Below are 22,636 nucleotides of genomic sequence, written 5' to 3' on the forward strand. Positions count from 1 at the left end.
TTCCCAGAAAGTGCAAAAAACCCTAAATTACAGTCTTCTAGACAGAGACTCTGGGGGTTTTTTGCCCTGCAATTTTAAGCTTCTCCAATACATGAACTGGCTGGAAATGAAACTGGATTTTTTTTTAAAAATCCCTAGATTGGCAGATTCTGCTGTTTCTTTTTTCCTTCTGAAAAGCTGCAAACAGGCAAGCAAGCAAAAAAGAAACCCCTTCTTAATATTGTTCCGGTCACTTGGTCTAGAAAAGAAAAGGGGCAGAATTCTTTTCAATTTCATTTGACTAAAAAAGGTTATTTTTTTTAACTTTCTCATCAATAGAGAAGGAACTTGGAAAGGAAAAAGAGAGACAGGACCACCGTTTCACTGTCCCATCTGTGGATTTATTCAAAAGACCCCGCCCATCTTTCACTTGCTGAAGTTTTAAAAATATGGCTATAGAGAACAATGACCAATTATCAAAGTACACTGTAACAAATTGGAGTGGAGGTATTGGTGTCAACTGAAATGAGTCCAGCAGGTGAGCCAGATAGAACCATACAAATTAGAAAACACTATTTTGGTCCATAGCAGAAAAAGGTGGATGAAAAATGTCTTCCCAATGGCTTGGAGGGCAGACAAGGGATGGAACTGTATGTTCCTGCTCTTAAGAAACACCAGTGGTTTGTACTTGAGTGGGGGGGGGGCGGGCGCTCACTGTGTTATCATGATCACAAAGTGAGATAAATCATTAACTATATGAACCACCAGAAGTTGGACTTCAAAAATCCTCTGCAAAATGGAGACGTCATCTCTCTTTATTCTGGCTGGCTGCTTAACAGGGAAGAAGAGATGGGGGGGGGGAGAGAAAGAGAACTATGGCTAACATATGGGGTTTGTTCCCCCCCTCCCTCCACATTACTCCTGAAGGAATTTGGCTAGCAAATGGGAAAAGGACTCTCCAACAGGTTTTCTAGAAAGATAGAAAAACCAAGAAGGTTATTCTGAAGAAAAAGGTAAGGGGAAAAGAGCAAAGATAGCAAATAGATTTTTCTGGAATATGATACTGTTATCTGTATTGTTAAACCAGTCTTTTTCAACCTTGGTAACTATAAACTATGTAGACTTCAACTCTCAGAAATCTCCACCCAGCGTGGGGAATTCTGGGATCTGAAGTCCACACATCTTAAAAAGTTTCCATTGTTGAAAAACACTGGTCTGAACACTTGTTTGCACTATTAGATTTTGCTGGCATTGATAGCATTTCCACAGGTACGTCCAAGCAGAGATGATCACTGAACAAATGAAAGATGTCTTTGATAAAAAAAAATAGGGATATGCAGATCCATATAAATCTGGTTTCCTAGGAAGGCCACATACTTGTCTGGATTTTAATGGTGTTTTTTTACAAGGTTTGAGAAAAAAACTTCACAATTGTTTTTATTCACAACATCTTGGGGGAAGTGGAGGGAGAAAAGAAAAAGCAAATAGAGAAATTTGGGAAAGAGAATAAGGGAGGCTGCAAAAGCAAAGTAGAAAAGAGAATGTTGAAAGAAAAATCTTTATCAGGGTCCAGTCCAAGCCAGGAATAAATGAAATGGAGACTGCTTTAGAAAGAAGGTTGTAGTTTATTGAAGAGCAGAACCACAGCAGCATGTGGCTCTGGGGCAGCTGGCCACATGGTGCTGGGAGTGGTGGGTTTTTGTACCTTCTTGGGCTTTTGTGTTTGGAGTTGTTCCTGTGGCATGAACTGGGGTGGGTAGGGAGAAATGTGAGAAGTGACAGTAAAGAGGAATGAAACAGCTAGAAATGGTGGGGAAGGTAAAGAGATGCAGGAATTTCTCTGCACAGCAGTGTCACTGAACACCAATTTCTTTGATATTTGCCTACAATACGCCTCACCACTCTAAACATCTCTTTGTGTGCCGCAAAGCATCCTTGGTTTAAATGCTCTGGGCATTATGGGATGGGGACACCACGGAGATTTTCCCCCTAACTCTCATGCCCTTATGTATTTCTCTGCTACATTCAACTTTACAGGTAGTCCTTGACCTGTGACCACAGCGGGGAGCAGGAATAAGTTGGTGTGACTGTAAATCGAAGCACCGTGTGATTTTACAATTTTACAATTGTTTTTACGATGGTTGTAAAGTGAATCACCACAATCATTCAATGAAATGTGATTGTTATGTGAATCTATTCTTCTGAATGGGCGCTTTTTTATTGCCAGAAACCAGCAAAAAAAATATTAGAAAACAGTAAAAAGCATTGCAAATCCTCCTTTCCTTTTATGCTCTAGAAAACTAGACATGGCGTCTTCTAAAATGTTTCATATGTCTTCTGTAATTCTTTGAGCTGAAATGCCTTTCACATGCCTGTTATCCAATCTGTGATTCTTCCTCCTGTCTGCCAAGGTCATTCCCACATGCCATTATTCTAGGTGGTTCTTTCCCTTGGGACACTGTAACCATGGACAGAGGACCATAATCAAAGAAGTGGCTGAATTGCTACATTTTGCTTCACAGGTTTCCAGTCACATATCTGACTGCAGAGCTTTACAGCTACTTTTCTATTTGTAAGTGCTGGGGGGGTGGGGGGGTGGGGAATGCAATTTCTGCTCCCAAGAACAAGTAAAGAAACATTTTAGATCCCACCAAATTGATCCAAATCAATAAAAGCCGCCTATGGAAAGCCCAAAGCAGGACACGGGTGTAGCTATATTTCCTTTTTCAACTTTTAGACCTGTGAAAATGTTTATCTGCAGAGCTCTGCATTCAATCAAGTTTTGATGGAAGCTATGGGGTTGCTGGGGCTAAAGCAAATATTGTGGGCGGCTAAACTACACTAAAACTATGTGGGCAAGCTTATTCTTATTCTTCTCATCTTTCCTCCATACAACGGCTGCCATGAACAACCCAAAACTGTTACGGAAGATCTAAATAATCTGTTGCTTGTACAGGTGGATTCCCTCAAGATAAGTTTGCGTCTGATGACTATTTAAGGAATATTTATGTACTTTCCTTGGCTTTAGCATGGAGGTGCTTGCCTTTTGGGATGGACGTCTTTGAAACAAGGCTAAGGGGTACATGCAAGTGAAGAGTTGCATGTTGCCCATCCCAATTCTAGGCTAGAATCAGCCTAGGATAGGATGATGGGCTACTTAAGGTGAGGGATCCTTGGTGCTTTCTGAGCTTGGTGGGGGTTTTTTGCAGACATTTCAATGAGAGCAGACCCTACTCCCTACTGGTATTGATAATGTAACCTAGTTTGGTAATGAAACACCTGCAAGAAGCACCACAATCCTGAGCTACAAATATTCACTTCTACTTGGTGTGCCAGAGTTCTAGAGCGCCTTGGAACTAGGTGTTCATTCCCAGTTTCCTTGTTTGCGGACCTTTGTTCCATCCTGATGAATGAATCCACAGTATCCATTTGCTTGTAGGGAACAGGGAAAGCTTTCATTCAGAACATTCACCTAGAAATAGAGGCCTTTCCCCCACTTCTAATATCTTGTGACAAAATAAAAATAGCTGATGTCCTCCCTACCCCCCAACACTCTCATTTCAATTTCTTTCTATTCAGTAGGGAAATAAAAGGATGAAAACGGGAATATTTTCACAGTGAAAACAAAATTTTGCCTCTTGGTATAAAATGAAAGATGGGGTGAGGGGAAGCAAAATAGCTTGAGATTGCTTTTCTTCCCAGGCTGCGTTGAAAGCAATGAGCTCTCTAAGCAGCTTTGAGTATGTTACTAACAACTTCCTGCCTGCTTTGATATGCAGTCCGCTGGGGAGTTGCATTGTGTACGCACAGTTGGTTGCGGAGAGGGTAGAAGGGGGAGGTTTGAATGGCCTGGAGAATTGCATTTGAAGGCTTCTAGCTTTGTGTCATTATTTTTAACCTTGGGCTGGCTAGAGTCAGAAATGAAGGATGCCAAGTTTCTGTTTTCAGATACCAAGGTGAACACAGCTGCCTTGCAGAATCCACATTAGAATGCAGACCCAGGCTTGCCTGGAACGGGCCTCACTCCTTTGGGGCTGAAAGGAATGAAACAGAAACTCAGAATGGATTATTGTTCGCTCCTGGGGTGGTCCAGAAGGACATTGAAAGCCTCCAGCCCAATTCGAAAAGTAGGGCATCACCACTAACCCATGGTGGTGTATGCATGGCCAAAAAGCTGAAGTATGTGATTGGCACATCTGAATGTAGCAAAATCACTTAGAGGTTTCTAAAAAGCATATTACGCAGGCTGGAGAAATTCACTGGGTGGAATCTAATGGATAAACGAACCAACTAGCAACCTATTGATTGAGTAGACAGACAGACAATCAGTTCAAATACTTAAAACCTATAGTTTCCAGGCAATTTGATTTATTCAGAGATGATTCCTCCATGTTAGAGCTGATCTGTTTGGTCAATGAAAAGCACAACCCAGTATGCAGCTGCAGGGATCATTGGGGGGGAATCCAGAATCCATTCAGAATACTTTTTTATAGCTCCAGGGCAGATATGGAAGGCGATCTACTTTTCTGATTGCAAAAGGACCTGATAAAGCTGGACAAGAGGCAGAAAAGGTCTAATAAGATGACCAAGGGACTGGAGCAACAGGACAGGATTATACTTTAGAATTTGGGGCATTTTAGCTTAGAAAAAAGGGAAAAGGGGAGAGGGAAAGGGTGTAGGAAACATAGACTTTAACATTTGTGGATTATGATTTTTCGTTCCATCTACAGATCTTTCCTTCCTTCCTTCCTTCCTTCCTTCCTTCCTTCCTTCCTTCCTTCCTTCCTTCCTTCCTTCCTTTTTTATTTCTTTATTTTATTTCTTGTTTTTAACTGGTTTTAATGGATTTTTTTTATTGTTCACCACCCAGAATCACTTGTTTGAGATGGGCAGCTGTAGTAATTGAATACATAAATAAAAACTGTGCATAATGTAGGGCAAGCAGATAGGGCAATGGTTTCCTTCTCCTCTTATTATGTTATATACTATATAGCCTAGAGCAGGGGTAGGCAACCTCGGCTCTTTTATGACTCATGGACTTCAACTCCCAGAATTCCTGAGTCAGCTGACTCAGGAATTCTGGGAGTTGAAGTCCATGAGTCATAAAAGAGCCGAGTTTGCCTACCCCTAGCCTAGAGTCATCTATTTTGAATTGAGGGGTGATTCTGAATAGGCAGGTGGAAGCTCTCTACACACCATGAAGAGAAACGATGCGATTTGCTGTCATGGGATGGACCCATGGCTACTGACTCGGAATGAGTCCTCTACCTATCGCTGTACTTTAGCTCCAGTTGCTGAGGAACCTGGGGAGATGAAAGCCCTTATATCCCGCTTGTGGGCTTCTCCATACATGTGTTGTGGGAATCGAACTCTGATAGTTTAATCCATGCACAGAGCTTTTCCTATGTTCATATATCCCATGAAAGGAATGCTCCTTTTGGGTGAGCGCCTGCTCAAGATAGCACAACTAAATAAAAAAAAAACTTCGCTGAAAGTCTGTTTAATTGATGGAGTATAATTTATTTGTTCAATAAATAAATAAATAAAAGAAATCCTTGATCAACTACATCCGTTTGATGGAACCACTGGGGCAACGGTCTTAATCCTTGTTGGTATAAATGTAGTGCAGCTAATACAATACTCGGGGTTTTCTGCAATAAAATATCCTTCATCCTGTCCGTTTAGCTCAGTGTGCTGCTCATAGCAAGGATCATTATCACTGGAAATGAGGTACCCTTATGTAGTAATAGCTGAATTCTAAAACCCAGGATCTTTATAATGCATATCGGGGATGTAGATCCTTCTACTTGGCAGAGTGAGACATGTGGGAAATTCAATTTGGGTGACTATTAAAGAGCAGCAAATGGTCAATTAATTTGTTATTCTATTTTTATCACCATCAGTAGCCTCATTTAGACTTCCTGCCTCAGGCGCGAAATGTCATGGATCATCAGTGTAATGTATCGTAAGTACGTGGAAAGAAATCAAAAGGCGTTCAGAAGAGAGAAAGCTGCCTTTGACTTGACAGATGATCTGAGATCCCATTTACTGCTAAGCCTCAGGGAAACTTTGATGCTTCAGGAAAAAAAAAGAGAAAGACGTAGAAAAAGACAAATCCTAGCACTCTATAGCGCCACTGATTTCAAAAGTAAATTCTATGTGTACCATGTGGATGCTTCTGAAATAAGTACACTTAAAAATGCAGCCTGACAATACAGTCCTAACCAGTGATTCTCAGAATTACATTCTCCTTAATTAAATGAAATAGGGCTTGTTGTTTTATATAAACAGAGATATTAAACGGGAGGTTTAATCTCTCCACTGAAATATGTGGATTACTATTTTGCCCAACTGGTCTGTTCCTACTTGGGCCACTTCATACCAAGAGTGCCACCTTAGGTGTACTGATCTAAAGTTTAACAGTTTTTGTAACAATATCAATATGAATCGGTTAAGCTCAATAGTTTATATCTCCAATTCCAAAACTAAGCACGTGCATTATGCAAAAACGTATTGAAAGAAGAGGATGCACATTTGAAAGTTAAAAGCAAGTTGGGAGAGGAAGAATGTCTCTGAATTCATTTAATCTTTAGGGTTGGCCCTATCCCAAGCCATTTATTTTATTAGTTTCTAACACTCCATTGCAGGAATGCTATGCAATCTATTTGCAGCCCTAAATCACTTTCTCACTTAAGGCTGGACCAAAGCTCTTTATATATATCAAATGTTTTTTTTTTGCAGAGGAGGGTGACAGTAAAAAGTTTGAGTGGAATCCCAGTTTCAATTTGGCTTCACAAGACAGATCAACCTGACCCACCCTGGCAGTTGACAGACATGTTGGGATTACAATTCCCTGGATGCCTAATCTCAGAGCTTGCATTTGAACATGTTGGGAGGCTACCCCTTTAGAGGGAGGCTGAAATAGATAACATATAGCTCATTGTGCTTTCTGGGTCAGACTATATACACATTCCAGGTTGTCTAATTCTTGCTTAAAATACCAAGGTATTTTTTAAACGTGTGCTATGCCAGCAGTTTGTTGTATCAGGTTTATAGCATGATATACAATTTGTACTTACCCTGAGGTAGCTGCACATGAGTGCACAGTCCATTCTAAGCTGTTTGCATCACATCATGGATGGTTTGAATGAGTCGATGAACATTACTTACTGTGATTTGAATGCTGGCTGGGAGGTTATGGGAGCTGAAATCCAAAAACTGGAGAACATCAGGTTGGAAATGCTGCTCTTAGTTAAATAAGTAACTGTTCGGTTTCAAATACACTGGTCCATTTGAATATATCACTAGAAAACTAATCTTTATCCATATCTGATATTGCATCGGGTGAACTCGCATGATCCCAATTAATGCCCACCTATCATGGGTTCATGAAACTCAAATACTTTGGCCACCTAATGAGAAGGAAGGACTCACTGGAGAAGAGCCTAATGCTGGGAAAGGTTGAGGGCAAGAGAAGAAGGGGATGACAGAGAATGAGGTGGCTGGATGGAGTCACCAAAGCAGTAGGCGTGAGTCTAAATGGACTCCAGAAGATGGTAGAAGACAGGAAAGCGTGGAGGAACGTTGTCCATGGGGTCGTGATGGGTCGGACACGACTTTGCAACTAACAACAACAAAATCATGGGTTCAGGCATCATGTATGTCAATATTATCCTATATGAGACAAGAGATCAGAAAGCTTCTATATGATTGTCCCCAATATTCCTTGTTGTCCTGGGATCTTCTGTTTTATTGAAGGCATTTGTGAGGATTCTAGAACTACAGTATGTCTCTTATACCACTTGATTTGGCAATGCGCTGTGCATGTTGATTGTAGATTCATTGTTTTAAAGATCCCATTGTTTATTAAAACTTGCAGTTTAAAAATTAGCAGTCCGTTCTCTGGGAGATTTGGTAAATCTCAGTTCCAGCACAGCAAATAAACACTAATGAATATTGAAAGCAACTTCATTGAATTTCTCCTTACAATCTGATTACCAAATGTGAGAATATCCTGTCTTCTTAACATTGAATGAATGAACCACCAATAGGCTTCAACTTCCTTAGTAAACCATTGCCAGAGTCAGGTATGCTAAGGACTGTGGTGATTAGTGGCCAAAATAATGTATCTGTGGCAGATATATTATAGGGTATTCAGTATTAGATTAGTACTTCTATTTAATCTGCTGTCCAGTAGACTTAAAAGACCTCTGTCTGAAACTGGGGTGCGAGTGGGGTGTCTTTCCCTGATACTATCTATATTGATAGTACTAACTCTGTGTGTGTGTGTGTGTGTGTGTGTGTGCGCGCGCGCGCCCGTGCATGCACAATATGCAACCTGAACACTCTTCCCAATGGTCTGCAGGCTCCCTCATGCCTTTCTCTGGTGCCATGAAATTCAGTGGCCTTTTGAAACAATATGTAATGCTCTAAAAATATTATATAGACATTGTCAAGTTTATTACCTAGAAAATATGATATTTAAGAAGATTAAAATAAAAACACCCTTATCCCAGTTGGTTTTGGAGGGCAGACTCCTCCCTAATCACAGCATGAACATGGTCCTATAGTTGCTTCTTCCTGCCATATCCTCATGATGTTGCATTTAGCTTACTTCCCCATGTGCTGCAGAGGTATTTAAAGTGGTGTTCTCACTCTTCCCCCCCCCCAGGATAATTTTTGTGGCATGCTTCACTGACTATATGGTTGCTGATATGACCAGAGGTTTGCATCTGGACAACTTCTATTGTACACCTCAGGTTGCTGCAAGCACACCATTCTCTTGAGAACTGTCCTTCGTGGCTGCTTGGGTTACAGAAGAGACCAGACCTATGGCATCTGGTCACATAATGCTTTTTCCCCCCCAGCATTTTCCATAGCACTTGTCTTATGATGTAATAGGCTGAAGAAATAACCTTGAGGACCACAAGGAAGAACAGCAACCAAGGCAACAGTCAGGTTAAATAAATTTGAGCCTAGGCAAGGCCACAAATGTAATTTGAGAAAGTGCCTCAGACGTGACTCTCCCTAGTTCTCACAAAAATAAAGAGAGAGAGTGGATAAGGACATTTAAGCTTTGCAAGATTTGATTACTGTAACCTTATACCTAGAAGTAGTATTAGGTTGTGTGTTTTTGGTTTCCTCTGATCTATCCTGGACCACTGACATATACAGCCTCCTTATAAACATGGCTTTAGTGCTGTTTGGAATGAGTGCTGCACAAAAGCTGATCTATACTAGGAAAAGCAGCTAGATTCTGGCAGCTGAATATGTGCTATATTCTTCAACTTTGGGTGGTTGCAGGTTCCCCTCTGTTTCTGCCAACTGGGGGTTCACTCTTCCTTCTATTTTTATTATTTCCAAAGACACAAATGCAGCCACTGCTATTGTTTCCCATCAGCAGTTCTGGACCCAAGGATCACGCAGCTGCATCAAGCAGGTCTAGGTTCAGGTTGCCATTTTGTTTGAGGGGGACTATGCATCCTCATGCCAAAAGTTGTCACTGCATGTAGGTCAAGCACAACTGTGTGTTCTCCATGGCCATCCACCATCTACTCTCTGTGCGCCTACTGTTCTCTTCCAGTATTAGTTGAAGACCTATTTGCACATTATGGATCGTTCCTCTCAATTCACCACACCACACCCACCTCTTTTACTTGACATTTGGGCTACTCTGACAGGCTTAACCCATCCCACCCCACCGCTTCACCCTATGTTCCTTTTAGCACCTGGTGCCTGTTCATCAGGCAACTTGACAAGTGGCAAAAGCCATTGCTCTGAGCATCTGCCCATATTCTCCCAACTATATTAAGGAAAGGAATTGATGGTTGTTGTTGTTTTTTCCCCATGGGCCAGTGATACTTGATGGGAGGGAAAATGATGTCGGGGGTATCCACCAATCCTTGTCCTCGTGTTAATCCAGAATATATGTAGGGAGAGCCCCATTAGCTGAGGCCCTTGCGGTGATAAAGCAAGGATCAGCAATGGAGGCAGTGCAGTTTATGCCTGCATGCTTTTCTGCAAGGTGGCGGCGATGGGGAATAGCACTTTAACTTGCCATCCGGAAGAGCTCCAGTCGGCTTCTGAGAGCGAAAAAGATTGCCTTCTCTTAAGCATAGCTCATGTAAAGATTTGGTGCAAGGTTCTTTTCTAAGCCTTTTCTTCCCTGCCCACCTAGCAGTTTGAAACCATGCAAAATGCAAGTAGATTAATAGGTACCACTCCAGTGGGAAGGTAACAGAGTTCTGTGCGCCTTTGGCATATAGCCATGCTGGCCACGTGAATGTGGAAATTGTTTTCGGACAACGCTGCCTCCGTCGGCCAAGAAACGGCGATGAGCACTTCACCCTAGACAGAATTGACAGGGAAAGCTTTACTTTTTTTTTCTTTTCCAAGTTGTGGATTACTGCAACTCCTTTAATCATTAAGTCCCCAATAGAAAGTAATTTCTGTAATTGCTTTGGGCCTTATTGGTTTTATACTGAAGGCCAAAAGCTGGACTGGAAAGCATCATCCGCTCACAACTGTGCCGTGGATGTGAAACGGGAAGCTCTGCTGCAGAGGAGATAAAAAAGGGAGGTTGAGCTAAGAGTCAGCCCCTGTCAGAATGCCCTTGAGCCCAGCCTGCTTTGAAAGCCTCTTGATCCAGACTCTCTATTATTATTCTGAAAGCAACTCCAGAGAGTCAGAGATGGGGGCCGAGAGAAGAAAAAGCCAACTCAGCTTCATCTCCTCCAGATTTTTCTTTCTTCTTTTTTTCCCCCCTGTCTCCTGGGCTTCCCCCCTCCTTCCCTTTCTTTCTCCTTCCCTCTTTTTGATGCTGTTCATGAAGATGAAATTGCCAGGTTAGAATGAATGGAAAGAACTTGGGTGGGGTGGGGTGGGAAATGGAGGAGGGGAACACAGCAAAGCGGAGGAGATTTATGGGGGGGGACTCTCTCAGAATGCCAGCACTGGGGAGAAAAACATCCCTTCTGCTTTGCAACATTGGTGTAGGCGACTCTGCGGAGCCAGGGGGAATGGTGGGTGGGTGGGTGGGGGGCAGCGAGGAGGCCAGGAATGTGCCTTTGTGCCTTTTTAATTTATGGGCTGCTTGGATTAGATTGCAGGAAGAGAGGCTGGGAGCCTGCAGAATAATGTGCAGGAGAATGTGTACAAAGTGTGAGATGCTTGGTGTGTGTGTGTGTGTGTGTGTGTGTGCGCACACAGGCATTTGTGCCTGAAGACCTCCATTTCTGATGCTCTCTACCATTTCCCTGGCACGTAAAAAAAATTTTTTTAAAAAAAATGCCAATTGTCACACGAACCCGAAAATGAAAATAGAACCATCTCATAGACCACAACTTTCATCTAGTGGTTAATTACTAAGAAAGCGCAATGGCCTGAAAGTCTTGAGAGACAAATATAACCTCCATGATTAGGGGCAGTAAACTCTCCCACTCCAGATACTAAGGGGCAAATAACAAGGGGGTTGTTATTTTTCTGAGTTGCTTTCTGTAGGCAACTGATTTGTTCACTTTGAAGAAACCACACGATGCTGTAAATGGAGTGATCCTAAGCAGGTAGAATATGAATTACAAATTCTGCCCTAGAATTACAGAGATGTGGGGGTAGAACATGTTTAGTAATTGAAGTGATAGGAAAACATTTTCTGGACTTCCACTGTTCTTTTGTTTAGGTCTGAACCTAGTAGATATCAGGTGCAAGAAGTCAGGAACCAGGATATAGTTCAGAAGTTCTGCATGTTTATTTCACGTTACCTATACACAAGACACTGAACTACTGGTAGTTCAGATAAAAGTCAACATGCTTCAAGGGCAGCTGGATTTAGGCTTCTTACGGGGAGAGGCATAGAGACTCCAAACAGATGAGGATTTTGACCCCGACCTAGGACCATCTCCTACAATTGGTTTCCTAATCAGGGGTACGCAACCTTGGCTCTTTTATGACTCGTGGACTTCAACTCCCAGAATTCCTGAGCCAGCATGGCTCAGCTTGGAAACCTCTCCCTTTCCCCTCAGCATGACTGGCTCAGGAATTCTGGGAGTTGAAGTCCACGAGTCATAAAAGAGCCAAGGTTGCCTACCCCTCTGAATCCTTGGGGGATTGTCTTGGGTAAGTGTTGCCTGAACTTTTTCTTATCTTCTGGTTTCTGAAGAGGTCTTCTGTGTAAATTGTGCAATCTATTAATCTGTTACTGCAGGTTTTTGCAAACTCTGGCTGTGGGAGCTGTTGTGTTGTGGGTTCTGAAGAGCAGGGAAGACGCCAGGCAGATGAGTACAGAAGAATCATAGCTTTATTGTGATGAGACTGGACTGTACTGAGGCTTTGAGGTAACATTGCACAATATATATAGTCCACATGCTCTGAACAACCAATCAGATTAAACCCATTATTCCCGCCATGTTAACTGCTGCCAGGACTGGAGACGTCCTGTCTGGGTTGCTGGAGAACCGTTAGTTCTCCAGCAGCACACGTGATTAAACCCCCAAAAGCTCAGTACATAACACCCCTACCCCTTTTAAGAACAAATAATATAACCCTTACAAGTTTAAAGAATTCAATTCACTCCCAACTTCCAATATATAAGTGAATGCTTGACCCCATTCAAGGTAGTAGATTCATAACGTGACCTTCTCGGATGTGTTATGCACAACTGCATGCAATGAGACTAATGACAGTTCTGCTGTTCTGCCAGTTGTGTTACAGTACCTAACAGTACCTTATGATAGCTACAAAGAAATTAAAGAACGTCTCGATGAAAAGACTCGCCCTCTGTTAATCTCTTTTCAGTATGCAATGCATCACAACTCTTGTGTTGATTAACAAAAGAATCAAAAAAATATCTTAAATGAGCAGTCATGCCTAAGAACTGGTAATCATTTTACACAATACATTGTCCTTTATTTAACAACATAGTCTGTAAGGTATGCAGGAGGTTTGTGTGGCCGTGAGGAACGCCTTGGGGTTCCAACCACTTTGTGGTCTACCCACTTATCTGGCATGCCATGTGCATTCATGTTCTCCTGTGCTGCAGAATCTGAAGATGGAGAACTGCTCTGGCTGGCCTCTCCAGGTTGGCCCACCACAGAGTCAAGACTTGGAGCACAGTGAGCACAGCTGTCACTGATGCATGGCTGATCCAACTGATCAGGGGTCCCATGTTGTACCTCAGAGTTGTCTTGGTCCTCCTCAGACTCGAATTCCGCTGTGTGCTGAAAATACTGGTGGTACGGATGAGAGCTAGCTTGTGTGCCAGCTGGAGAACTACGGGAGGGACTTGTGCCAAAGTTCTCACTCAGTGACCGTTCTGGAAATCTTTTCCTTAACTGGTCAACATGCCGTCTGACCAGTCGCCCTCCCTCCACCCCTACTGTGTAAGATAGGGGTCCAGTTTTGTCAACCACCTGTCCTGGGACCCACAAGTGTCCGGGCCCATAATTTCTGGCTCAGACCAAATCACCAGTCTGTAGCCCCCTCAGGGGTTTGGGTTGAGAAGCATCTGATGCCACTCTGTCTGGATGAAGTCTGTCTAGTTTAGTGATGAGTCGTCTACCCCAACGAAGCTCCGCCGGACTTTTACTTGTGGCTGTGCAGGGTGTAGAGTGTTGGCAGAGTAAAAAGTCTACCAGTCTATGATGCCAGTCCCCTGTGATGATGCGCTTGAGGGCGTCCTTGGTTGTCCTCACCATTCGTTCAGCTTGCCCGTTCGACGATGGGTGGAAAGGTGCACATGTGGCATGTCTGATTAGGTTCACTCTGAGGAAAACCTGAAACTCAGCAGCAGTAAATTGAGCCCCATTATCTGAAACCACGACATCAGGTAGCCCATGTGTAGCGAAGAGTTTTCTCAACACCTGGATGGTCCTAGCAGTAGTCATATTAGGAACCGGAATTACTTCCTGCCATTCTGAGTGGCTATCCACTACTACCAAGAAGAGCTGTCCTTGAAAAGGCCCAGCATAGTCAATATGAATCCTGGACCAGGGAGTATGAGTCTCCTCCCATCTATGGACAGGTGCTTGGGGCATTTCAGGCCTTGACCTTTGGCAGATATAACACCCGTGTACTTGCTCCTCAACAGCCTTATCTAAACCTGGCCAGCAAAGGTAGCTTCTAGCTAATGCTTTCATGCGCACTATGCCTGGGTGTCCTTCATGCAAGGACTGTAATACTCTATCTCTTAATACTGAGGGAATAATGACTCTGTTTCCCCAAAGCAAACATCCTTTATATGCAGACAATTCATGCCTTCTAACAAAGTAACTTTGGAATTCAGGGCCTGGAGTTTTCTCTAACCATCCTGTGAATACCCATGACAAAACTCCGCTTAGAATTCTGTCTGTGGCCGTTTCTGCAGCAATGTCCCCAGCATGGAAGGGGAACTCAGGCAAATCTTGTATGGATAATATTCTTGCAGCAGGAGCTGGGTCAGGATCTATAAGTGGCAGTGGTAGTCTACTGAGGCCATCTGCATGGCCCATTTCCTTTCCAGGTTTGTGAATTAATTTGAATTTATAAGCAGACAGAAATATAGACCACCTGAGCATCCTTGGGGATAATAATAAGAATAGGAATAAGAAGAAGTAGTAGTAGTTGGAAGGGACCTTGGAGGTCATCTAGTCCAACCCCCTGCTCAGGCAGGAAACCCTATACCATTTCAGGCAAATGGCTGTCCAGTCTTTTCTTAAAAACTTCCAGTGTTGGAGCATTCACCACTTCTGGAGGCAGGTTGTTCCACTGGTTAATTGTTCTAACTGTCAGGAAGTTTCTCCTTAGTTCTAGGTTGCTTCTCTCCTTGACTAGTTTCCATCCGTTGCTTCTTGTCCTGCTTTCAGGTGCTTTGGAGAATAGCTTGACTCCCTCTTCTTTGTGGCAGCCCCTGAGATATTGGAACACTGCTATCATGTCACCCCTCACCCTTCTCTTCGTTAAACTACACATACCCAATTCCAGCAACCGTTCCCTATATGTTTTAGCCTCCAGTCCCCCAATCATCTTTGTTGCTCTTCTCTGTACTCTTTCTAGAGTCTCGACATCTTTTTTACATCGTGGTGACCAAAACTGGATGCAGTATTCCAGGTGTGGCCTTACCAAAGCATTGTAAAGTGGTATTAGTACTTCACTTGATCTTGATTCTATCCCTCTGTTAATGCAGCCTAGCACTGTGTTGGCTTTTTTGGCAGCTGCAGCACACTGCTGGCTTATATTGAAGTGATTGTCTACTAGGACTCCGAGATCCCTCTCACAGTTATTATTATTGAGTAAGGTACCACCTATACTATACCTGTGCATTTGATTTTTCCTGCCTAAATGTAGAACCTTACTTTTTTCACCATTGAATTTCATTTTGTTAGATAGTGCCCAGTGTTCGAGTCTGTCCAGATCCTCCTGTATTTTAAGCCTATCTTCTGGAGTATTGGCTATTCCTGCCAGCTTGGTGTCGTCTGCAAATTTGATGAGTGCCCCATCTATCCCCTCATCCAAATCGTTAATGAAGATATTGAAGAGTTGTAAATAATTCCAAAAGGGGTTTGTGATCAGTGTACACAGTGAAATTTCTTCCATATAAATAATCATAAAATTTTTTGACCCCAGCCACTATGGCTAAGGCTTCTTTGTCAATTTGTGCATAATTGCGTTCAGCAGCAGATAAAGTTCTGGAATAGAATGCTATGGGAACTTATTCCCCATTCTTTTCTATGTGGCTTAAAACTGCCCCCACCCCATAAGGACATGCATCACATGCAAGACATACAGGTTTAGACTCTATGTAATGAGTGACTGTTGATTTTTTTGATAAGAGGGCCTTAAGGTCCTGAAAACTCTTTTCATGTACACTAGTCCATTGCCATACAGCTTTCTTATCGAGTAGCCTGTGGAGGGGCTCTGCTATAGCTGCCTTATGAGGTAGAAATGTGTGATAAAAGTTCAGTAAACCCAAAAATGCTTGTAATTCTGCTTTGTTTTTAGGACTAGGAGCCATTTTGATGGCCTTTACCTTTGATTCTGCAGGGTGGATTCCACTGGCATCGATATGGAACCTCAAAAATTCCATTGATGAGACCCCAATACTACATTTATTCTTTTTCAGTTTAAGGCCCGCATCGCGAAGTCTTTGTAAGACAGCCCTGAGCCTATTTGCTAATAATTCTGCGGATTCTCTGGCAATGAGAACATCATCAAAATACGGGCAAACACCATGAATGCCCTTGAGGGTGCGTTCCATGATCCCTTGGAATATCCCTGGTGCTACGCTTACGCCAAACTGCAACTGTTTGACTTTGAAAGCTCCTCTATGCATCACTATTGTTTGGGCCGCTGCTGTGGCCTCCTCTACTGGCAGTTGTTGATACGCCTGCGCTAAATCGAGCTTAGCGAAAATGGCGCCCCCTTGCAAAGAGGCTAGAATATGGCTGACTATCGGAACTGGGTAGGCATGCTGGTTTAAAGTTTTGTTTAGGGTACATTTGTAGTCCGCTCAAATGCGAACCCCTCCATTTGGTTTAAGTGGGGTGACGATAGGGGCCTCCCACTCTCCCCCTTCAACAGGCTGTAATACCCCTTGCTCTACTAATTTATCAATTTCTGAATCAATTTTATGTTTTAATGCAAAAGGAACTCTGCGCAGTTTGACTCTGATTAGTATTACATTGGGGTCTAATTTAAATGAAATAGGAACACATCTGCGTATTCTTCACAGACAGCTCTGAGGTCAGTACTCTGCGTTCGGTTGATGCCTGTTATCTGAATTCCTAAAGCCTCAAACCAGTCAAGTCCTATAAGACTTGTTCTCTGACCCTCTACTACAGGGGTGTCAAAATCAATTTCATTGAGAGCCGCATCAGCATTGCGGTTGCCCTCAGGGGGCTGGGTGGGTATGGCCAGGGTGGGCGTGGCCTACTGGGTGGGCGTGGCTAGAGTGCGTATGGCCTACTGGGTGGGCGTAGCCAGCTCTACATCATTCACATCAAGGGTGCCTATGGGGACCTGGGCAGGAGTGGGACAGATCTGAGGGTCTCTGGCAGAAGGAGGGTCTCTGGGCCAGGGCCAAGTCAGTGGGGGCCATTCCCTCACTGTTTCCAGGATGGCTTCGCGGGCCACATGAAACCACTTTGCGGGCCGAATCCGGCCCCCGGGCCTTGTGTTTGACATGTCTGCTCTACTACTACGACATCCAGGTGCCCTGAAAACGCTTTAAATTTTACTGATATGGTGGCCTCCCCTTAATTTTAACTTGGGCATTCTGAAAGTCGGTTAAGATAATCCTCGAGGGCTTCAATTTAACCCAGTGATTGTTGCGTTTACAGACATTTGAATGTCTCATGCGAAATGATTGAGACTGCTGACATTTTGAATGGAATGCCTTGCAGTTCAATGGAGAGCTTAAGTTTAGATTTAAGGGGTCGACGAGCCCGTGCGGCAAATACTTCTCCGGCTTTTGAAAAAAACCACACTGGTTGGTCCCTGGGCCCCGGTACCTCTCCTTCAAGCATGCCAGATTTCTTGAAACCTTTGGCTTTGTCTTTTTTCTTTCTTTCTTTCTTAAATGTGTGCTGCAAGTTGTACAGATAGTCCTCAAGTTACAACCATTCATTTAGCACCCATCCTAAGTTACAATAGCACTGGAAAAAAAAGTGACTCACGATCAGCCCTCGCATTTACAACCATCGCAGCAACCCCAGCCATGTGATCAAAATCTGAGCCCTTGGCACCGGCATGTGTTTGCGGCGTCCCAAATTTATGTGATTGCCATTTACAGGCAATCCCAGCCAGCCTTCCCAGCCAGCTTCTGACAAGCAAAGTCAACAGGGGAAGCCTTATTGCTTAATGACCATGTGATTCATTTAAGAACTGCAGTGATCTGCTTAACAACCAGGGCTTTTTTTCTCATAGAACGCTCAGAACGGAGTTCCGGCACCTTTTTTGGATGGAACCTTGTAGAGTAGGCAAGGCGGGTTGTATGACATGTGTGAGTTCTGGCACTGTTAACAACCATGGCTAAAAAGGTTGCAGAATCAGGTACGAGTCACTTAATAACCACCTTGCTTAGCAACAGAAATTCTGGTCGCAGATGGGGGTCGTAAACTGAACGCCGATCTATAAAGTGCTATACTCTAGCTAGCATAACTTTCTTCTCCTTCTCCTTTTAAGTCTCCACACCAGACACCTCTGAGACCTGTTAGATTCCATAGATGTTCTTAGAAAATAAAAAAGGTTGAGTTGATACAGGCCTCTGCTTCTCCTGGAAGTGTGCCTATTTGTAGGGCAGACATGTCAAACACAAGGCCCGGGGGCCGGATCTGGCCCGCGAAGTGGTTTCATGCGGCCTGCGAAGCCATCCTGGGAACAGTGAGGGAACGGCCCCCACTGCCTTGGCCCTGGCCCAGAGACCCTCCTTCTGCCAGAGACCCTCAGATCTGTCCCACTCCTGCCCAGGCCCCCATAGGCACCCTTGATGCGAACGATGTAGAGCTGGCCACGCCCACCCAGTAGGCCATACGCACTCTAGCCACGCCCACCCAGTAGGCCACGCCCACCCTGGCCATACCCACCCGGCCCCCTGAGGGCAACCGCAATGCTGATGCGGCCCTCAATGAAATTGAGTTTGACACCCCTGTTGTAGGGGGTGGGGGTGGGGTGGGGGTGAGAGGCAAATGAAAGCTGTCGTGCTAGAGAGCATCCTGGGAAACAAAGAAACAACCTCCCGGGAATTTGTTAGATGTGGATTTTGTGAAGACCTCGCCCACAGCCATTCGACAAAGTGCCCAGGATTTGGGAGCACCTATATTCAGAGAGCTAGAGACTCTCACTCCATTTTATACCACATTGGAATGAAAACAATCAAAGGTTTTTTGTTTTTTTAAAGTGCTTTAAATTTATTTGCTACTGGTGGGGGTTTTTTTGAGCGCGGGGGGGGTGTATTTAAATTGCCATATAAGTTCCCAAATGAGAGATAGCTATAGATTGCACTCAAGAGGAAATAAAAAGCAAATAAGCTCTCAATACCCAGTATATTCTTTTGGCCTCATCCAGGCACTTCCAGATACGTTGAATTATATTTCCCATCATCCCAGTCAAGTGTTATAAAGCGGGAGCTATTATTAATTGTCCCATTTAAACTGTCCGCAATTACTACTGACTCTAAATTTATATCACAGCTGAGCTGAAGCAGCTTGCACTGATTTCTTTCCTTTCGTTACGAACTCTGCCGAATAATTTCTTTTCCACTGATTTTTATACCACTTTGGGTGGTATAAAATGCTTCACGTGGGTGCTGTTTAAATGGGGCCTTCCAAACTCTCAGGACAGAATCAAACGTGGTTAGACTATAGGCTCTCCGGCCTCTTTGCAGGTTGCAGTTGTAGATGGTCTTGCAAAGCGGTTGCTATGGGAAGGAACGCTCATAATGCTAATTGTTCTTTCTCTCCTTTGCCTTTTGTGTGACACTCCTAGGAGCCTGCTTGCCCTTTCATTCTTGTCCCGAGCAAGTGGACTTACTTCCATACAAAGCTTTCCATAATTTGTATTTTCTAAAAGGTTTGATGGAGCCTCTTTGAGATGCGGGGGCATTCTTGAAATTAAAAGAGGATGCATTGCCATGTTGTGGCTGTTGTTATGGTGTCTCCGGGTCATTGCACTGGGAACTCCAGGACTGGATCACATTGCTTCTTCAATGAGGGACTTTGGTTGGAATTTTTGTGGCTCATCCAGAAAGGGATAGAGTAGCCAGGCAAAGGGGAATCACATCAAAGTAATTGCAGTATGGGAACGAGGGCATGAAACAGAATCAAAATAAAATATTTGCGGTCTTAAATATTTTTCCAGGAGAAATTTCCATCCCACCCATTCAATACCTAGTTTTTGGTGCCAAAAGTGAAAGTGGAGCGTAGCTGGTAGCGTTCTACTTCATTTGACTATCTACTTGCAAAACCCAGATTTCAGAAAAATAACAGAAGATGCAACCTAAGCCAATGTTCCTATTTCACATCCTATGCTGTCCAAGTCTGAAATGTGGAAATGCAGAGAAAATTACAGAAGCAATGGAAGAGGCTAGTGGGCAGCAATAGGTGGGGGGGGAGTGATAGGCTTTTCAGAAATCAGTTAGACTTCTCTTGTTCGTGTTGACCAGCACTTGGTGCCTTTGACTGTTCTCAGGCAGGAATTATTTCAGTTCTATTGAAACGTTGGCTATCATGAGATCTTCTCAAAAAAAGAATTGGTGATTTTTTGCTGAAGAAGACTTCCCAAGAGCTAAGATGCGGTAGCTTTGGGGGCGGAAAAAAGACTAGGACACTGAAGACTAAAAAATATTTTGTTCCTGGTGTCCTTCCGATTTCAAAAATTTGACAAAATTGCTATCGGTACAGTGTCTGATTAAGCATGAACACATGCTTTTTAAAAAAATTTTTAAAAAAGAATCCTAGATTATTTATTTTATATGGCCACCCATTTCACAACAGTGAATACTGTAATCAGTGTGTGATGTTAAAAAAGACCCAGGGATGATTCACTATATGGAGCTGTAGATTGTGTCTACAGAAGCAATTCTAATCCAGGGAAGTCTTATTTACCTAACATATGGTTTTGCTTGGGAAGTACCTATAATTATTTTCCCACTGGCAGGAATCACCGCAGTGCTCTGATCAGCACCAAGTCCTGTATTAAAGAAAAGCTTCTTGTTTCATACAAAACAACCATCACTATCTTTTTTAAAGTTCATATATTTGTCTGGATGAATGCAAAAAATTAAAATAAACCCAAAGTAATTCCCATGATGAGAAGCTGAAAAAGGATCAAGGTTTGGGAATTGAACCAATTAAACCAAGAATTCCTGCACTGGGGAGATGTTTCCCTCCCACCAAGAACCTGGAAAGCCAGTTTTCCAAATAGTCCATATTGTGAGATCTTCAGAAAGATCTGAAGTTGCTCGTCTTTGGGTGTAGAGAATAAGGAAGCTGACCTTGATGGAAATATGTAAGAACTGCTACCTAAGAAAAAAGACTTTGAAATGTTTTTTTCACTACAAAACCACAAGTTATCATTTGGAAGCAGCTCAGGTAGATGCCCCCTAATTCACTGGAATATAAGAAGCAGGAGGAGGTACAGAAGGCAAACATTCATTGCAAGATTCTGGTATTACAGCCAGCCTCAGTTACAGAAGTCTTAGCCGATATCTGGTCTTGTGTCAGGCCCTAGCCCAGAGGTAGGCAACCTTGGCTCTTTTATGACTTGTGGACTTCAACTCCCAGAATTCCTGAGCCAGCCATGCTGAGGGGAAAGGGAGAGATTTCCAAGCTGAGCCATGCTGGCTCAGGAATTCTGGGAGTTGAAGTCCACGAGTCATAAAAGAGCCAAGGTTGCCTACCCCTGCCCTAGCCCAAACATGACATAGCGACATTCAATCAAGCCAATCCTTTATCTGCTTACACTTAATGGGCAGAAATTAAAGTTATAACCTTCTAACCTACTAGATGTCTCGTGGGAGATTCTAGGCTAGGGTGTAGGTATCCTGAACCGTTTCCTCCTGCCTTCATCCAGTTTGGGATTGCAGAGTCTCTTAATCTGGGAAAGCTCTGTGCTGCCAACACTTCTATCCACCGATTCTCCCGGTGTGCATTCCATCAGATCTGGTCTACCTGGTGACATTGCTTGAAAAAGTATATGAAGAGAATTATTACCACTTGGAGGACGTTACTGTTCAATGCGGAGTTTTAAGACTTGAACAACAGACTAGATTCCCTTCCCCACCCCTACCTTTTATTTATTTATAAAATTTATGGACCTTCAAGGTAACTCTTTTTACTTGCTTCGAAGTAACTCTTTTCCCTTTACAACTTTCAAGCTGCTGAACATTTCTAGAAATCGCAGTGCGTCCTGCTGATTTGGTAACACTTTAGTCATTTCTAATAAAGATATTGCTCAATGTAAATTTTGCATTTGTTTCTTAAATGCCAACTGCCACCGCCTTTGCTTTTTAATAATTCATCCATCTTCCATTATCTGTAATTCCATACGGGCACGTTTGTTTGGCTAAGAAAGTCATCGGCTACCCATGAGCAAAACCTCTCTAGAGGGATGTGCAAATTTAAAACTGCTTTAAAAAAGAAAAGAAAAGAAGAAATCACAGTGGGAACAGTGGAAAAGCATAAATGCATGCTCAATAAAATGCCCGTTTCCAAAGAAGAGGCTTTTCATTAGAGGATAAGCACGGCTTCCTTTCATTTTTGCAAGTTGTAATAGAATGTGATGGCCATAAATCTTTCTTCTTTTCCTAACTAGCAAATTACAGTGGACTGCCTACTCTGTTCCCTCAAATTACATATTTATACTTGCCAGAAAAGCTATTTTAACCAAGACAACAGGCCAATTTTTTTAAAAAAAAATCAGTTTGGTGTACTGTAATGGTCAAGGTGCTGTATTAGAAAATGGGAGACTGGGAGTTCTAGTCCTCCTCCCTTAGGCACGAAAGCCAGCTGGTTGACTCTGGGCCCTTTGGTCTCTCTCAGTCCAACCTCCTTCACGAGAAGGGTGCTTTATGTAATAGGCCTTGAGTTCTACCAAATAAATCTGATATTGAGTAAGAAAACATTTCCTGCATATTTTAATGGAACAATACATTCTTGTGCTTTTTTGGGGGGAATTATATTTTCACTGG

The sequence above is a fragment of the Vipera berus genome, assembly GCF_964194415.1.
Source record: "Vipera berus genome assembly, chromosome: 2".
In the NCBI taxonomy this organism is placed as follows: domain Eukaryota; kingdom Metazoa; phylum Chordata; class Lepidosauria; order Squamata; family Viperidae; genus Vipera; species Vipera berus.